At 34.7% G+C, this 18,333-nt stretch overlaps 1 protein-coding gene and 1 long non-coding RNA gene across 7 annotated transcripts in view; one reads left to right on the top strand and one right to left on the bottom strand.

The window, feature by feature from the left end:
- CABCOCO1 (ciliary associated calcium binding coiled-coil 1) overlaps nt 1–18,333 on the top strand; it is a 195,269-nt gene that overhangs the window by 85,339 nt on the left and 91,597 nt on the right. The window lies entirely within an intron of this gene.
- The window catches only part of LOC118519321 (uncharacterized), a 176,573-nt gene continuing 159,972 nt past the window's right edge, over nt 1,733–18,333 (bottom strand). Inside the window, exon 4 of the long non-coding RNA XR_004909103.2 lies at nt 1,733–3,498. This is a non-coding gene — a long non-coding RNA (uncharacterized LOC118519321). The remainder of the gene's footprint in view (nt 3,499–18,333) is intronic.

Genomic DNA, 18,333 nt, shown 5'->3' with positions numbered 1-18,333 from the left:
AAATCTTAAAAAAAAAAAAAGATGAAGAAGACTAACTTTAGAGAAAAGATTTTAAACTATAAATGTTTCATACCCCCAAAGAAATTAAGGAAACATGTTTGTATGACAATATAAAGATATAAAACAGAGTAAAATGAAAAAAGAACTGATACTTTAAAAAGAGAGAAAATGATGACATCAAAGAACTTAAAATATTTTAAAATAATGAAGAGTAAAAATGACAATGGAAACACTGACCTATGACGTAGAGAACCAGCTTCAGAAAATCACACAAGAAATATGTGGGAAAGGACAGAGACAAGGGTTGCAAGAGATCCAGTGGAAACCCAATATATGGAGGCCTGCCTCTGAAGAAAGCAGCAAAATTAACAGAATAAAAAAATCAAAAACATAATTGAGGTAACATTTCTGAAGTGAAAGAAGACAGGATATGAAGAAAAAAAGAGTCACTGTTCTAGAAGAAAAAGGTAAAGAATGACAAACTCTGAGACATATATGACAGGTGAAGTTATTGAACTTCATGGCTAAAGCATTCAAGCAAAAAAATAAGTCACCTGGGGTGCCTGGGAGGCTCAGTCAGTTGAGTGTCCCATGCTTGGTTTCCGTTTGGTCTTGATATCAGGATTGTGGGATTGAGCCCCGCATTGGGCTCCCCACTCCGCAGGGAGTCTGCTTGGGATTCTCTCTCCTTCTCCCTCTCTCCTCTCACTCATGCTTGCTCTTGCTCACTTGCTCTCTCACTCAAAATAAATAAATCTTTAAAAAAAAATAAGTCACCAACAAAGGAAGAAGTAAAAATAAACAAAAAAACAAAAACACAGATTTAAGAATTATCCTTAGCAGTTTTAGATGCAAGAATATTTTTTTAAAGACTTATTTATTTATTTCTCAGAGAGAGAGAGAGTACAAGCAAGGGGAGCAGCAGGCAGAGAGAGAAACCCTTTGAGCAAGGAGCCCAATGCGGGACTTGATCCCAGGACCCCAGAATCATGACCTGAGCTGAAGGCAGATGCTTAACTGACTGAGCCACCCAGGCGCCCCTAGATGCAAGAATATTGTGAAACAATGTCAGTGGAGTTTGGGGGAAAAAGAGATTTGACTCTAAAATTGCAGTCAGTCAACTTAGTACTCAAATGTCCAGACAATATGAAATAATCTTGGATATACAAAGTTCGAGAAAGCATATCTCCTAGGTATCCAGGTAACATTTTTGAAAAATCCATTAGTCAACACAATCCAGTCAATATAGAGAGATTCATCCAAATAAAAATTACAGAAATGGCAAAGTCACAGGATGAGAGATGGTTGGTGAGTACTGAAGTTGGCTGAGCATAAAATTAAGGCCAAATTCTTATCTAACGAAGCATAAAACAATGTAGTCATTATAATTTCTAAAAGAAAAACTACATAATGTTGAAGGGAAATGGTGATAAAAGACTCCGTGAACACCACAGTATCTATCAGGATTCTGGGCATGAAACAGACAGCATCCTCAAAAAAACTTTAAAAAAAACTTCACTTACATAGAGATGAGAACCCCCATGAGCTGGTAAGCACCTATGTATAAGCAACAGCAGGAAAGGCATTAATACTTCTGGTAGAGTGTATTACTGTTCATCCATTTCTGCTTCTTCCTGGGGAGGCTTATACTTCTGTGCTCCATGGAAGTTAGTGCTACCCATTATCTGGCTAATAAAATGTGAGCCGGAATGTCATGAAACAGATGGGCAGAAGCTTTTTTTTTTAAGATTTATTTATTTATTTGAGGTGGGGAGGGGCAGAGGGAGAGAATCTTTCAAGCAGACTCCCCAATGAGCGGGAGCCCAATGCAGGGCTTGATCCATGATCCATGAGATCATGACCTGAGCCAAAACCAGGAGTCGGATGCTTAACCAACTGAGCCACCCTGGTGCCCCATGGACAGAAATTTTAAAGCTAGTTTGTGCTTCTCCAGCCCCTGGCTCCCAAATTGGACATCAGATAGCAGCACGACAATGAACAATAAATAGCATTTATAGTTGTAAGTCACTGAGATTTGGGGGTAATTTTTCACAGCAGTAAATCTAGCTTTGTCTCACTAGTATACTATCCCTAAGCCTGAGGGGAGAGGAAAGGGCAAGTTGTCACTAGAGTCTAAGAAATGTTGGAATCATGGAAAAGGAGCCATAAAGCTGGAACAGAAGTCAAAAAGAGGGACAGTGTAGGCCAAAACCATACCAAAGAAATAGGAAATGAGGCAATAAATACATCGACTTCTCTTTCTCTTTCTCTCTGCCCTCTTACATTCTCCTTGTGGCTCCATTTGGCCAAATCCAACCAGAAGCAGAGGACTAAGGAATGATGCATTCTATAGAATTCAGTGTCACAAGTTGGGTTTCCTGTAATCAGATGCTAAGATGGAGTTTGGGTGCAAAATCTTTACTGGGCATCAACACATGTGAAGAGAAGGGGGATGAATGAAGCAGGATTGGATGGAGAAAGACATTAAACAACAATGCAGACAATGAGCTACAAAACCTCAGCCATCCCGTCGGAGAGCTCTGGAGTGAGAATTATTTTGTCAGAGCATCCCACGTAGGGCCAAAATAGCCAGCCATCTGTGCCCATCATGCCAGCAATGGGAAGCCTGGTAGCAAAAGCTAGTTGCTATCACCCGGCTGAGTCATTTTGTCTATTTAGTCATTTAGGTCTTCCATGGTGGATGGCCTAGGGTAGATATTAACATGTGATACATATACACACACAAACTATATATTTCATCTATTGTCTACAGAGAAGACATTACTTTAATCAGTCATCAAAAAATTTTAAATGCAATATTTTAGTCCCCAAAGAAAGCCTCCACAAATTCCTGTATTAGAAATAGTACGTAATACACTGGCAATAATTCATTAAAATTAGGAATGAAAAACAAATGTATAAAGAAACAACACAGCAATAGGTGCTTGCAAGTGTTAAAATTCTCTGAAATGACTACAGCCAAAGACTAAATCCAAACTAAAATTGCTAAAAAAATAAAAATTTAAACACCAATTGCCAAATCCACAGGATACAACCAAAGCTCTACAGAAGACCTTAAAATTGTTTTCCTATGAAACAAAAAAGAATTAATAAAGCATTCTATTCAAGAATTTAGGGAATAAACATCAGTAATAGCAAAGAAATCAGAAGAGAGGTTAACAACTTAATATTTTTAAAGTATGCATTTCCCAAACTTAAAGCTAAAGTACAAATACTACAAGCATTCCCATTAAAAATAGTGCCAAGAGTTCCTGCTATTATTTAACATTTTTAATGACTTATAGCCTGTGTAATAAGAGAATTTAAAAAGTACATTCATCTCCTTGGCCTGCCATAACAATATACCACTGACTGGATGGCTTAAACAATAGAAATTTATTTTCTCCTGGTTCTGGAAGCTAGACGTCTGAAGTCCATGCCACCATGGTCAGTTTTGATGAGAGCTCTCTTCCTGGCTTGGAGATGGCCACCTTCCTTCTGAAAAAGATCAACAGATCATTGTAGCACAACAAAGAATTTAGAAAGAGCTGTGAACATATATGGGATCTTAATATACGATAGAGATGGCATTCAAATCAAAGACTGAAATATGAAAAAATAGGAAAATGTCCATTACCAGCTCGCTCCTAACATCAAAGAAAATACCAGATAAATAAATTATATAGTTAAGAAATTAAATCATAGTAGAACTGGATGAAAATATGAGTGAATTCATTTCTGATTTCTTTATAATTCTGGATGGGGAGGGCCTTTGTGAGCATGGAGGAAAAAGATTGGTAATTGTAAAAAAAAACATAATTACATTTTTAATAGAAAGAGACAACAAAAACAAGTTTGAAAATTTTTTTAAAAGAGAAATATTATTTGTAACACATGTTAAACAAAGAATTAATATCCCTAGCATCTTATAAATAAACAAGAGAAAGAAAAGACCCCAACAGTAATATAAACAAACAATGTGAACAACATTTCATAAAAGAAGAAACAAATGGGTCAACTAGATATATGAAAAAGATATTCAGGCTCACTAACAATCACAGAAATACAAACAAGATAATGTGATACCACTTCCTTTATTAGACTGGCAATCCTGAGTGCTAGCCCGTGTGTGAAAAAGTCTCCTGCACTGTTTGTGGAAATTTAAATTGGTACTCTGCTAGAGTACAATTTGTTAAAATGTATCAAAATTTTAAAAAGTCATATCCTTTGACCTGGCAATTCCAATTTCAGGGCTTTAGTCCAAGAAGATAATTCAACATGTGCAGAGATACATCTATGAGGACTTTTATCCTAGTGTTGCTTTTTACAATCATGAAAATTTGGAAAATAATGTTCCTCAACAAGAAATTGATTAAGCACATATGGATACATCTATCCAATGTAAGACTGCATAATACCCATTAAAAATAATGAGCTCATGAATTTTCACATAAGATTGACAAGGAAAGATTACAAAATACCAATATCATATCACCCAAATTCTTAAAATAAATATATACATGTGCAATATTAAATGTAGCAATATAAAAGATATGGATTTATTTTTATGTCATATTTGATTACATAGAATAATATATGGGAAATGTTTGCATGTTAAAGATTTATGGAATTTGAATGATTTTTAGTTATTTTTCTATTTTACTATTTTGTATTGCTTGACTTATTTCAAAATGATTCTGTTCATTTTTATGATTAAAAAGCAATAAAATCATTTTCATTGGTGGGGAAAATACTATGATAGGGGATATGTTACTCATTCTGATAGTTAGAAAATACTATTAGTGGAATTAGATATGATCGCCCAGAATTGGATAACCTCCTTTGAACTCCTACATCACTTCATTTATGACACTTGTATAAATTATAATAATGAAAGACAAAATGTGATTTTTTTAACTATCATCTTCCATCAGATTATAAATTCTTGAAGTTAGGACTATTTCTTATTTAATTGAGTCTCCTACAGATTTTAACATAGGATGTACTCAGTAAACATTTATTGAGTTGAACCAATTAAACTTAGGCAACCATTAAAAAAAAATCATGATCTTTATACCTATTATACTAATAAAACTGGAATTTTCAAATCATTCTAGTGTCAAAAACCAAACTCTGCATACTGAATAAAACAAAGCAGAAACATGAATTTATCACAAAGCTTTTGACCTGCAAGCCGAGAAATTCAGGGTTACAGGAACAAAGAGTTACAAGCTGCTCAAAGACTAAGAAATTTTTGTGGGATAAGTGCGAAAGTCACTGGGCTTTTTCAGCTGATGGGTTGCCTGGTTGTCTTCTTTCTGATTTGGATCAGGGTAGCTGAGTCAAAGGAACAAGGAAGTGCAGGGATGGCATGAATGAACAGATCTGGCATTTGGGTATTGGCTAGTGTCCTCTGCTGGTTCAGAAAGCTGTAAATTCCTGGAAGGTTAGGTTAAGTTTCCTTTATGTACCTATGTACCTGCATTGACTGTCTCCATTTTGTCCTTGACATAAGTGACTTCATTTTAGTTTGTTTCTACAATAGTTACAAACAGAAAGACTTAAGAATGGGCCATTGCATAAATCTCAAGAATAATTTTTACAATAGTAAGATTTTTACTGGTGTTCTCAGAATATTGAAGAAAGATTTAAACTGTTTCAAGTTAATTAAAATGCATCTAAAAGAGCTCTAGAGTTCAAAGAATGTACAACCAAGTCCCTTACACACAGCATTTCTCTCCAGTAAAAAAATAACTAGAAATGTCTGTTTTCATCTATAACTCTGCAAATAGCACAAGCTCAGTTTTAAAAAATGATTTTTGAATGTATCTAGTATAAAAGAAAAGCAGAAATGTTTTTCTGATAATTGTCTATCATTCTGTTCCTTTTCTGTATTTTCTGTAATGTGCATCTATAATGATCAAGAACATTTTCTAATTTTGTAAATGATCAGCATGACTCAATAAAAAAATAAACTGAAATAATTTTGAACACCTAACTGGTAATATTTTTAAATATTCCTTGAGCTGGAACAATTAGATGTTTGAATTACTTACTCTGAATGCTAATGTATGAATACTTTTCTCCTGTTCCACATTCATCTCTCTATATATAAACTATTTAAATCACAGTATAATTATGGAATATGTTAGTAGAGGGAAGGCACAGTGTTTTATCAATGCCTGTAAGCATCATTTACATTAACATCTGTTACAGAATTGGTTTTAAATTTATTTCTAGAGCCTTAAAAATCTGTGGGTCACACACATTCAGTGTTTTTAAACTATAATGTCATAGGACTAAAACCATTTTTTCAACCTTCCTTTGTTTTAACATGCTTTTGAAGGCACCTGAGGATATGGGTATTATATCTTTCTATCTAATTTCTTTAAATCCTTTTATCTCTGTAAGTCTTCTTATGTGTTGTTAAGTTTTCTATTTTTGTTGTTTGTTTTTCTTTTAAATATACAAAGTTAGTTCTTACTCATGTTTACATTAGGGCCTTTAACACTTGGCATATCAGTTTTCAGATGTTGGCAATAAAAGTATCTTTCCTGAAATATGGAAGTATGAGACAGATCTGCCAGTACTGCAGTTAGCCTACCAGTATTTGCAAAATAGCACCAAATGTCACCAGGTGATTGTGGCTCTCTGGGCAAAAACACATCATGGGGAACTAGCCTCATAAGTAAATTCATTAGATCTCCCCTTATCAATTCAAAAGAAAGAATAATCCATAATATTTCTATGCATTTTATATCTTCCTTCAAAGATGAAAAATATATTGAACCCTTGAGATTATAAGGGAAAGAGAATATAACAATGTTAGTTCCTTTTATAAAGTTAGATAACTAACCTGATTGTTTCAATTAATATTGAATAGACTCCAAAAGATTACTTCAGGATTTGGAGTTTCAAAAATTTTGACCAAGCTAGGCTTCTGCCAGCACACCCAGCAGGAGGCTGGGGAAATACAGTTTATCCATCCAGAGTCCAGAGTTTCATCACTACAACTAGCGGCAGGATGGGAGATTGATGTGGCCAGAGCCAAGATTCTCAAGCCTTTCCTCCTTCTTCCTCTCTTCATCCATTTCCCTTTCTCCTCTTGGAGCCTGACTGGGGCCAATGGGGAAAGAGAGAGGATAGCACATGTCTAGGGTTGAACTTTTGATTGGCACAACTTTGGAAATTGGTTGCATGGGGGGGGCGGGTATTGAGCAAATAAGTATGTCAAGAAAAATGGGTTTTGTCACTCTAAGAGAAGGAAATTATATATGTGGTAAGAGGGAAGGCTACAACAAACCACATGGTGGTGGAGTTATCAGTGTGAACTAATGGGTTTTAATATAGATAGATGATGATAGATAGATAGATGATAGATGATAGAGTATAATCTAATGATAATTTTTTTCTAATATTTTCTGATGAGAGGACCCAGCACAATGATACCTTGGTAACAATGAGCACACTAAGGGCCAGAGCTCTTGGTTTCTAAAAACCACTGTCCAGTAAAAGAAGTGGCTGACTTTGGGTTTGGGGGAAAAAAAAGATGGGTCTAGAATATGTTGACATACTAGAAAGCAAAGAAGTATACAAAGGGATCTTGTCCAGAGGACACAGGATTCAGCTTGAAGGGTCTCTTATTAGCCAATCTGAACATCAAAATAAATTATGATAGTAAGAAACTGTAACCATTTGAGTAAAATACGTATCCATGAAGCATGACTGTTATAAATGCAGGAATTTTAAAAAAAAGATATACAGGGGAAATAGGATGCATCAGTAGAATGACAACTAATAAATCCAAAAAGAATAATGAAATTAGAGTATTACTATTTGGTAATCATCACAATAATAATTGATTTCAGCATGAATGATCAAAGAATGCTAAAACAAAGGGTGTAAGTTTGATAAGGAAATGAATATTTACATAGTCTCAGTGTATCTGCCCATAAAAATTGTTACTAGTTATTAAATAATAAGTATACTATGCTGAATAATTAACTTCACAGCAGAGAAACTAAGCCAATGCCATCTTATCCAAGTAATACACATCAATATTATAAGAAGTTATGCAAATTAGCATTGTTGTTTACTGATAAGCTGCACTGAGAAGAATATAACATCATGGGCTACTCCTGTCAAAAATGCGTAGATCATGAGGAACATCAAATAAACACCAAAAGAACAATATCCTAAAAACTAACTGTTTTAGGGCTTTCAAAAATGTCAAGGTCAAGAAAAATAAGGAAAGACTGAGGAACTCTTATAAATTGAAACAGCATGGAGAAACAGTTAAATACCAAACATGCTTCTTTGGGATTGGATCCTGGACCTATAAACGACATTATTAGGATACTTGGCAAAATTCTATTGGAGTCTGGGGATTACATAGCAGTATTAGATTAAACTTAATTTTTTTTTAAAGATTTTGTTTATTTATTAGAGAGCGTGCAATATAGAGCATGAGCAAGGGAGAGGGGCAGAGGGAGAGGGAGAAGCCGACTCCCCGCTGAGCAGGGAGCCCGATGCAGGGCCCGATCCCAGGACTCTGGGATCATGACCCAAGCTGAAGGCAGACGCTTAACCAACTGAGCCACCCAGGAGCCCCTAGGTTAAATTTAATTTTAATAGCTCTTCTGTGATTATATAGGTAAATGCCATTGTACTTAAATGTACACTGAAGTCTGATAAGAAATGCAGCGTTAGTCTGCAATTTAATCTCAACGGTTATACAGGAACTGTATGTATTATTTCCATAATTTATGTGTAAATTCCAAGTTATTTTAAAAGAAAAATGTAAAACAAACAAAAAACTATTTTGACCCAAGTTCTACGTAATATTTTTAAAATCTTAAGGTCTGAATTATGGGAGCACTGGGAATTTATATGGGCCCTTCAAAGAAGCTGCTTCCTCACGTTATGGCTCCTGTTGGATTTTGTTACATAATCCTGCCCGAGGAAGCACAGTGTATCATTTTATTTACCTAAAGATGAAGCCCATATAAAATCCAGGGCTGTAACTCCCATTATCTTCCTCTTTTTAACTATCATAGTGTGAAGGTTTCTAGAACTCACCTAATGTCATATTTCACCTTCTGATTGTTCTTTTTTTAAAATCGAAATGACGATCACTCCTCAAGATACTGATCTGTTTAGTGGAGTCAAATTTAGAAATTAAATAAATTTTGCAGCAAAATTTTGCTTAGTGCTTAAGAAATGGAGCATTTTGGTTAACCAAACCTTGCTTTTATTTTGACATGTTAGATTTTGTGAAAAATCTGTCAATATCTCTTACTGACTTGGGTAAAAATAATAAATGAAAAAGGAAGGAAGGAGGGAAAGGGAGAGAGAGGAAGAAAGAAAGGAGGAAAAAGAGAAAGAAGGAAGGAAAGAAGAAAAATAGTTTCCTTAATAAAACTCTTTTTAAGGAAGACACTTTAGTATCCAAGAGTGATATAAAATTCAGTGGAAACTTGGCCCATCCCTAATATATATCCCAGAAGTTGCATTTTTTTGAGTTACTGACATCAAGTCATTTGACTACAGCTGAAATAATCTTCGACAAGGGTGCCAAGAATACACAATGGGGAAAGGATAGTCTCTTCAACAAATGGTGTTGGGAAAACTAGACACCCACATGCAAAAGGATGAAATTGGACCTCTATCTTACACCACACACAAAAATCAACTCAAAATGGATTAAAGACTTAAACGTAATACCTGAAACTGTAAAACTCCTAGAAGAAAGCGAGGGGAAAAGCTTCATGACATTGGTCTTGACAATGACATCATGGTTAGGACACCAAAACCATAGGCGACAAAAACAAAAATAGACAAGTGATAGTACATCAAACTACAGACTTCTGCACAATAAAGGAGACAAAACAGAGTGAAAAGGCAACCTACAGAATGGGAGAAAATATTTGCAAATTATATACCTGATAAAGGGTTAATTTCTGAAATACACAAGAAACTCCTACAATTCAATAGCAAAACAAAACAAAATAAAACAAAACTGATTTTAAAATGGGCAAAAGACTTGAAGAGACATTTCTCCAAAGAAGTCATACAAATCACCAACAGGTATAGTAAAGGTACTTAATATCACTAATCATTAGAGAACTGCAAATCAAAAACACAATGAGATAGCACATCACTCCTCTTAGGATGATTATTATTTAAAAGGAAAAAGATAATACGAGGATATGGAGAAATTGCAACTCTTATGCACTGTTGGTAGGAATGTTAAATGGTGCAGCCACTATGGAAAATAGTAAGGATGTTCCTCAAAAAAAAAAAAATTAAAATAGAACTATCGTATGATCCAGCAATCCCACTTCTGGGTAGGTAGCCAAAAGAATTGAAATCAGCACTTTGAAAAGATACTAGCACTCTCATGTTCATTGCAACACTACTCACAATAGCCAAGATGTGGAAGCAACATAAATGTCTATCAATGGATGAATGGATAAAGAAAATGTGGTATGTGTATATATACATATATATATATATATGTATATATACACATATATAATGGAATATTATTCAGCATTAAAAAAAGAAGGAAATCCTACCATTTGCAACAACATACGGATGGATCTGGAAGACGTTCTGCTAAGTGAAATAAGCCAGTCACAGAAGGCCAAATACTGCATGATTCCACTTACATGGGGTATATAAAATAGTCAAACTCGTAGAAGCAAAGAATAGAATAGTTGTTGCCAGGGGATGAAGGGGGAGCTAGATGCGGAGCTATTCAATGGGTATAAGGTTTCAGATAAGTTGTAGAGCTCTGCTGTACAACATAGTGCCTAAGGTTAACAATATAGTATTGCACATTTAAAACTCCTTAAGAGGATAGATCTCATGCTAAGTGATATTACCACAAAAAATAAATAAATAAAAGAAGCAAGGAGATACAAGAAATCTTTTGGAGGTCATGAATATGTTTATTACCCTTATTGTAGTGATAGTATCATGAGTATATGCATATGTCCAAACTCATCAAAATGTATACGATAAATATATAAAATTTTTAAATATATAACAGTGTACTTCAGTAAAGCAGGAAAATATTTTTGAAAATAGATGTTCTAAAAAACAAAAAGTCTAATAAGTGGAATGTTCTGGTTAGCTAGATTCTAGATGAAAAAGCAAAGAAAACTTTAATGGTATATGATTCTATTATTTATGATAAGTATTTGATTATGTAATTTGCCAATTTTACATAAGAATAATATTTAAAAGTCATTTTTTTATTGAATGAGAACAGTTTATCCAAGTCTTTATTTTTTATTACTTTTAAATCTACTTTTTGAGTTCTTTATTGGCTAAAGAATCTGTAACTATGAGCTAAAAGAAAAGATATTTAAATTAAAACAAGCTGTCTTGAATCCCCAGGGGAGTGATGAAAGAGCATTTTAATTACCAACAAATTTAATTATTCAACCCAGGTGTGAACCATCAAAAGTTTTAGAGAACTTCTCTGTTTTAAGTAAGTGCTTTGCATTTGTATGAAAATATGATGCCATCAATTTCTATTATAGAATGTAGATTCAGAAAGTTATGAGATTTGTATTGCGGTTATATTATTTTGCTTCAACTATAAATTCCCAGAACATTAAAGCTATTTGTATTTGACCGTAAAGAGGGATATGTGCAATCCGAAAGTTAAGCAGGTTGATATAGGGATTTTTTACCACTTTAACTTCGTACCAGTCTTTCCCTCCATTATTAGGATTTACCCAATTGCCTGCCATTTTTTTGGCAAAACTGTAATGAAATGACTAATTTTCTTAATGGAAATAGATTTGTTATGTACAGTTATAGAACTATGTGATTTTATAACTATTGATCTTGTTACTCTTCATATTTTATGAAAATGTCTATTCAGTATAGCTGTTTTGGACTTGTGTGGCATTCTGTTAGGCCTCAAAATAACAATGCAAGGCCCACAAAAGGCACATGGTAACTGCCAAAAGCACAATGATTTTCATATCAATTTAACTCTGGTAAAATATCAAAATATTTTATCTCCTGGAGAACGACTTGAAAATACACTAGTGAAATTGAAAGTTAGGACGAGGGGCATTTAAAACATCTTAATTTGGACCAAATCCCACTTCTATCATTATAGTGAATGTTTTTAAAGCCTTATTGGGAGGAGGTGAACCAGTTTGGAAATGCTTTGCTATTTATATTTTGATTCTATTTCTATATTCACTGAGATTGATTTATCTACCTACTGTCTAGTTAGCTAGGCATACCATTATAAGTAATATATATTATTTGTAATAACATTTACATATAACATTTACATATGCTACTTATAAAAATGTACCACTTATAAGTAATAATGCATTTATCCATTGAATGTCTTTTGATTTTGATTGCTTAGCCCTGATAGTTCTAAAATATTCCTGTTATTTGTTAAAATATGATATAATTTTAACCTATTTAGATTTTGCTTCATCCAGACCACACATCTTACCAAGTTTGCTGTATTTTGTGATAAGATTTTATGTTGAGTATATGCCAAAAGAAAGATTAAATTACCTATATTCCTTTTTTACCAAAGAAAAAGTATTTGCCACATGTGAAATCTACCTATCTTGAGTTTTGAAAACTAGAATTTTCCAATTAAGGACAAGGACTCACTATTTTAGATGTTTAATCAAGGACCAGCTAATGACAGAATGGGTTGCTGTAGTTGCAATTTATACCAGAGTCACACTACAGTGCCCTCCTGTGGAGGTTTGGTTAAAACTTCACTTTTATGCCCATGAGAATGATTTTCAAACTAAGTGACAAAATCATTACATTCAAATTACTGAAGTTTGATATAATTTGGTCATTTTTTTCACTTGTAACTAGATGTTAAATTACTTTTAAAATATAAAAGCATTCACAGTTCAGAAGATTTGCAGTTGAAAATACAAATTGAAGCATGTCAGCTTTTTATCTATATTTCTTATTTTATTGAAATAGATTTCTTTCCTTGATTTTTCCTTAAATAATTAAATAATGAAGAAGAAAGAGCATACTCAAATCTTTAACTAGAAAGATAAATTCTTCGTCTAAGACATTTTCAGATTTATGTAATAAAAAGAGTTTTATTGTTGGAAACATAAAGACTATAATATTTTTAAACTACAAAAGAAAAAAAATGACAATAAAAGTTTAGTCTAGGATATATACTTATTTATATTTGCCCAAAAATATGGAAAAGGCAACTTTTTTCAAACTCCAGCTTTTTTTTTTTTTTTCCAATTCAAGATTTAAACTTTTTTCTGAGGATAAGTTAATGTTACATATTAGGTATTTATTTCAAAATAATTTGGTCTGTTTGTTTTTCCTCTCAGCCCTAAACCTTCTTTTACTCTTAGTTCCCGGGGTTTGGAACTGTTGTTAATTACCATGTGTGGTGCCCACACACACGCACACACATGCACTCATATGTATTCATATCCTAAGCCCCTTTTACTCTCGGCACACATTAATAATCAAGTTCAATGTGTACAAAATCCTCAGATCCGTGGACTTAGGTGTCTCATTATTCCTACTGTATTTAGTCTTTTCCTCCAGTAGCCTACTGCTTTACTACCCAACCTTTTCCATTTGCTAATGTTAAGATACCTGCTAACTACTCAGAGCCTAAAGCCCACCTTCCTTCTTAAGTGGGAAATTAGACAGGTGTTAAGAACCACTAGAACCTAATTAAGACTTTCTTGAAGAAGTGGGGGGGGGGGGAGCATTAAAAAGAGTTGAGACAAAAACCAGAAAGCTATCTGCAGCACTTTATGTCAACAACAAATACAATGGATTTTTGTCTCTTCACATAAATCTCTTTAAATCTGTCTCCTGCAAATGGGATGGGAAAAACACTGGTTTTTCAAAGTTTAAATGTCTGTAATTACAGACTATTAGGTAACTGGCAACATTCATGACTAGAGAAGTAAGTGGAGCTCTTTCTGAAGCAATAGCCATGATCAAAGAGATTATAAGTAAGCTCATCCAAACTAGAAGTGTTGGATAAAATCTTAAAATAAAAATAGGATGAGATAATGTGGAACAGAGTGGAGGATGGCATTCATTTTCTTTAGTAAAATGAGATTAGAACCATAGTTGAGAAACTCAACCTAACTTAAAAGTAACCTTAAAATTTTAGATGAAGCATGCTTAGTACAACATATCCTTGTTCTTCTATGTTCTAAAGAGAATCTAGGAGAAAAATGGGATTTCCCAAGGCCAGGAATATAGGAAGTTCCACTGACAAGGAATGATGTAATCTGAAGTATCTCCGTAGAACAGTAAAATCAGTGGAATAAAATTGGGGCCCAGGCAGAAAATTTCCCTCAAAGGGATCCAGGATAAACCCCCAAAACTGTTTACAGTATGAGCATCACATGGTCCTCAGTCAAAAAGGAACATGTGGGGCTCCAAAGACAACCTCAGAAAGCTAATTCAGTGCAGGAGGAACTGCATCTCTCTTTCTAGACTCCAGCCAGGTTTCTGTCACAATAAAATCAGATAAAGTCAGCCAACGGAAACATCTAAGACTAGGTGATGGTAATCCTTCAGTACTGAGTCTTAGTTTCCCACCAAAAGCCCCTGGAGCAGCTACACTAAGCTAAACCTGTCTGGTACCAGTACAGTTTAATATTCCCTCACACCGACATTTTTTGAGCCTCTACCATGCCATAGGCCCTGGAGGTCCTCTTGGAAAAGATGAAGGCCTTACCTTCAAGTTGTTCACTTTATAGTTGTAAATGTCATTATCTGTCACCTATGTTCTTTAGAGGAAACTTTTTTTTAATCCTAAATTCCTTTTTTTTCTACTTCCTCTGTCATGTGAGCTGTAGCAAAATTGCTCTGAGGGCTTGATGACAGGTGGAGAACAGAAGAATGGGTAACCAGGTCAGATAAATGGGGAAGAAAGAAATATTTAAAGAGATGGTCACAGGGGCACCTGGGTGGCTCAGTCGGTTGATCAACTGACTCTTGATTTCAGCTCAGGTCGTGATCTTAGAGTCATAAGATCAAGCCCCACATGGGGCTCCACACTGGGCGTGGAACCTGCTTAAGATTCTCTCTCCCTCTGCCCCTCTGAACGGGCTCACACTCCCTCTCTCTCTAAAAACAATAATAATAATAAAATAAATAAAGAGATGCTAACAATTCTAATCTGATGTTTCCTATACTCTCTTCCCTTATTAGCTCTTTTTTTTTTTTTTTGGCACTTCTTCAAATTTTTTTTTATTTTATTTTATTATGTTATGTTAATCACCATACATTACATCATTAGTTTTTGATGTAGATTTCCATGATTCATTGTTTGCATATAACACCCAGTGCTCCATTCAATATGTGCCCTCTTTAATACCCAACACCAGGCTAACCCATCCCCTCACCCTCCTCCCCTCTAGAACCCTCAGTTTGTTTCTCAGGGTCCATAGTCTCTCATGGTTCGTCTCCCCCTTCGATTCCCCCTCCCTTCATTTTTCCCTTCTTACTATCTTCTTTTATTTTTTTAACATATAATGTATTATTTGTTTCAGAGGTACAGGCCTGTGATTCAACAGTCTTACACAATTCACAACACTCACCATAGCACATACCCTCCCCAATGTCTTAGTTCTTAAATAATATCCCACCAAGGGATCTGTGCTGCTATCTAAACCTGACCATGTATCTGAATCATCTGTAGTACTTTCAAAAATTAACTCTTGACCTCTCCCACCATAACTAGGTCTAGATTAGGGCTTGGCATCTCTTCTTCTTAAATAATAGCCTTCTATTGCTAAACTCTGGATTTTTATGTGAAGGCAAGGTAAAATTGTATCTTGTTAAAGCTGTTGAATTTTGGATTTTCTGTCACTTTAATGCTAAATGCTATCCAAGTACACCAATATCACTACTTTATATTATTAACAAACAAATGTTACCCACTTTTAATTTTAAAAATTAAATTAAAAATGTTTTTTAATGATAGCCCCAGAGTCAAAATGTTATATTTTATCCTCTATGGAAAATTCTAATAATTATCAGCAGTGTAAAAAGTTATTCAAGTCTTGCAATAAGAGTGAAATGACATTTTAAGAACTCTAAAATATATTTTTGAAGACTTGGAAGAAAAACCCAAGTGCAAATGAAATGCAAACATTTTATTCAATAAATTTTGAATATACCATTTTAACTGCAATTTAGGCAGACTTTTGGAATGTTTTATTTCAACAAGTGAGAAATTACAGCTTGTGATTTGGACTTATATTCAGAGTACCTTCTTTTGTCATCTTTAAATTGATTTATTAAAGAACTGAGAAAAATTTAAAGTATAGTGGAATGTGAAACAAGGGCAATACAGATGAGCAATTAAATCAGTAGAAATTATTCTGACATCAATGACTAATTGTAAGCCCCCAAAATTCAGATCAGAACAAAAGTAGTAATCCAATAAGAAGAAGAAATACATTTTAAATCGAAGCAATGAATAGGCTTCTAGATTGCTTGATAGTTCAATTAGTGAAGAGGAGTGAATCATAGGAACACATTGTAAAAAGATTTCAGTTTCTTTCATTTTTACAAAAAATACTAACATCAATGAAGATAACATCAAACATATAATATGCCTCTACAACGAAGACATTGACACAAATTGATTAATGAGTGCCATCCATTCAACAAGTAAAGATTATTTTAAATTGTTCACTACAGAAGAGAACCTGAAAAGCATCTTAAATTCTGCAAGTCATATACGAAAGGAAACTTGGATACAGGCTTTCTGAAATTTGACATCAATCCTCAAATGTACATGATACTACCGATAATGAGTTGCAAGGCTGAAATTCCAATAACAAGCTAGAGGAAAGACCCATTAATCTTTACATTCTTTCTATGGAAGATAATATTACAAAATCGTTGTCATGTGAACAGCTGATTAGAGTATGAAACCCAAAAAGTAAAATATATTACAGATGTGAGGTCAAGCAGTTAATAATCTTTAACTTATTTTTCTGTTTTGTTATATTTGTAGAATTTGTCAGCTTTTTTTTTTAAGATTTTATTATTTGAGAAAGAGAGAGTAAGTGAGAGAGAGCACGAGCCGGGGGAGGGGGGAGAGGAAGAGGGAGAAGCAGACTCCCCCTTGAGCAGGGAGCCCACCTCCGGCCTCTATCCTGGGACTTCTGGATCATGACCTGAGCAGAAGGCAGACTCTTGACCTACTGAGCCACCCAGGTGCCCCTGTCAGCTTTTTAATATATGTAATTTCTCACTACTACTGTTATCATTCTATATATTCACTTTTGTATATAATTTTGCATCATAACTTAGCTTCATGGTCCCCCAAACCTATTCTGGCTGCCCCTTGTACATGGTTCTTACCGGGTAGGGGAGTAGGGACGCTTATTTTCCGCAGCTAGAAGGCGATGGCTGTGGTCCCGGGAGCTTGGAGAGGGTGGTGGCAGGGAAGGTAGATGGAAGTAGATGTCAGATAGATTTCAGAGCAGATCTGACAGGACTTGCTGAAGAGCTGGATACAAAGGCTGACAGAGAGGGAGGAATCAGGGGTGGCCCCAGGATTCTGATTTGAACAGCCGATGTATATTAGCACCATTACCTGGAAGACTGGGGAAGGAACTGGTTAAGGGATGAAACAAAGAGTTCCTTTGGACATGGGGAGTTTATCATGATTTCCCCCACTATACCACACTGCCTTTCATGCTGCTTATCATACTTCATACTATAGTCACACCCACATCAGACTATAAACTCGAGTAGAGAACTCACTGCTCTTTGCCCTCATGAGCTTAAAATTTCCATTCAATTGAGTTTAACAGGTATCACACCTCACACATACAAGATGCTCTACCAGAACTAGTTTTAAATCCTTTGAATGAAACTCGTCCTACCAAAAAGAATGCAAATGGATGAGACCCCAGGTTTAGAATGAAGTAGACCAGATTTAGCACCTCACTTCAGTCTCCTGCCAATTGTGGCATCTTGGAAAAATACCATAACCTCTCAGAGTCTCTTGTTTCTCAAGTGAGCAAGTAGAAATGAGAAGAATTATCCGTGCCTGGTAGGATCATCACAAGTAAAAATAAAACAATGTATGCAAAATGCTTATCACAGTGCCCAGCATCCATGAGCACTGAATAAATGGTAGGATGCACTTGCATTTGGTTTTCTTGCTAATATGGATAATATCGATAGCATAGACATCACAAAATCAGTGCACTAGAAAATGCTGAGAGAGAAAAGTTACACTTTCAGCACAAGAACATATCTTAAATTATTTCAGGAAAAGATAATCGGCTTCTGCACTCTTTC

The sequence above is a fragment of the Halichoerus grypus genome, chromosome 7 (assembly GCF_964656455.1).
Source record: "Halichoerus grypus chromosome 7, mHalGry1.hap1.1, whole genome shotgun sequence".
Taxonomy (NCBI): domain Eukaryota; kingdom Metazoa; phylum Chordata; class Mammalia; order Carnivora; family Phocidae; genus Halichoerus; species Halichoerus grypus.
Note: the sequence above shows the minus strand (reverse complement) of the source record. Positions and strands in the feature narration are given on the sequence as shown.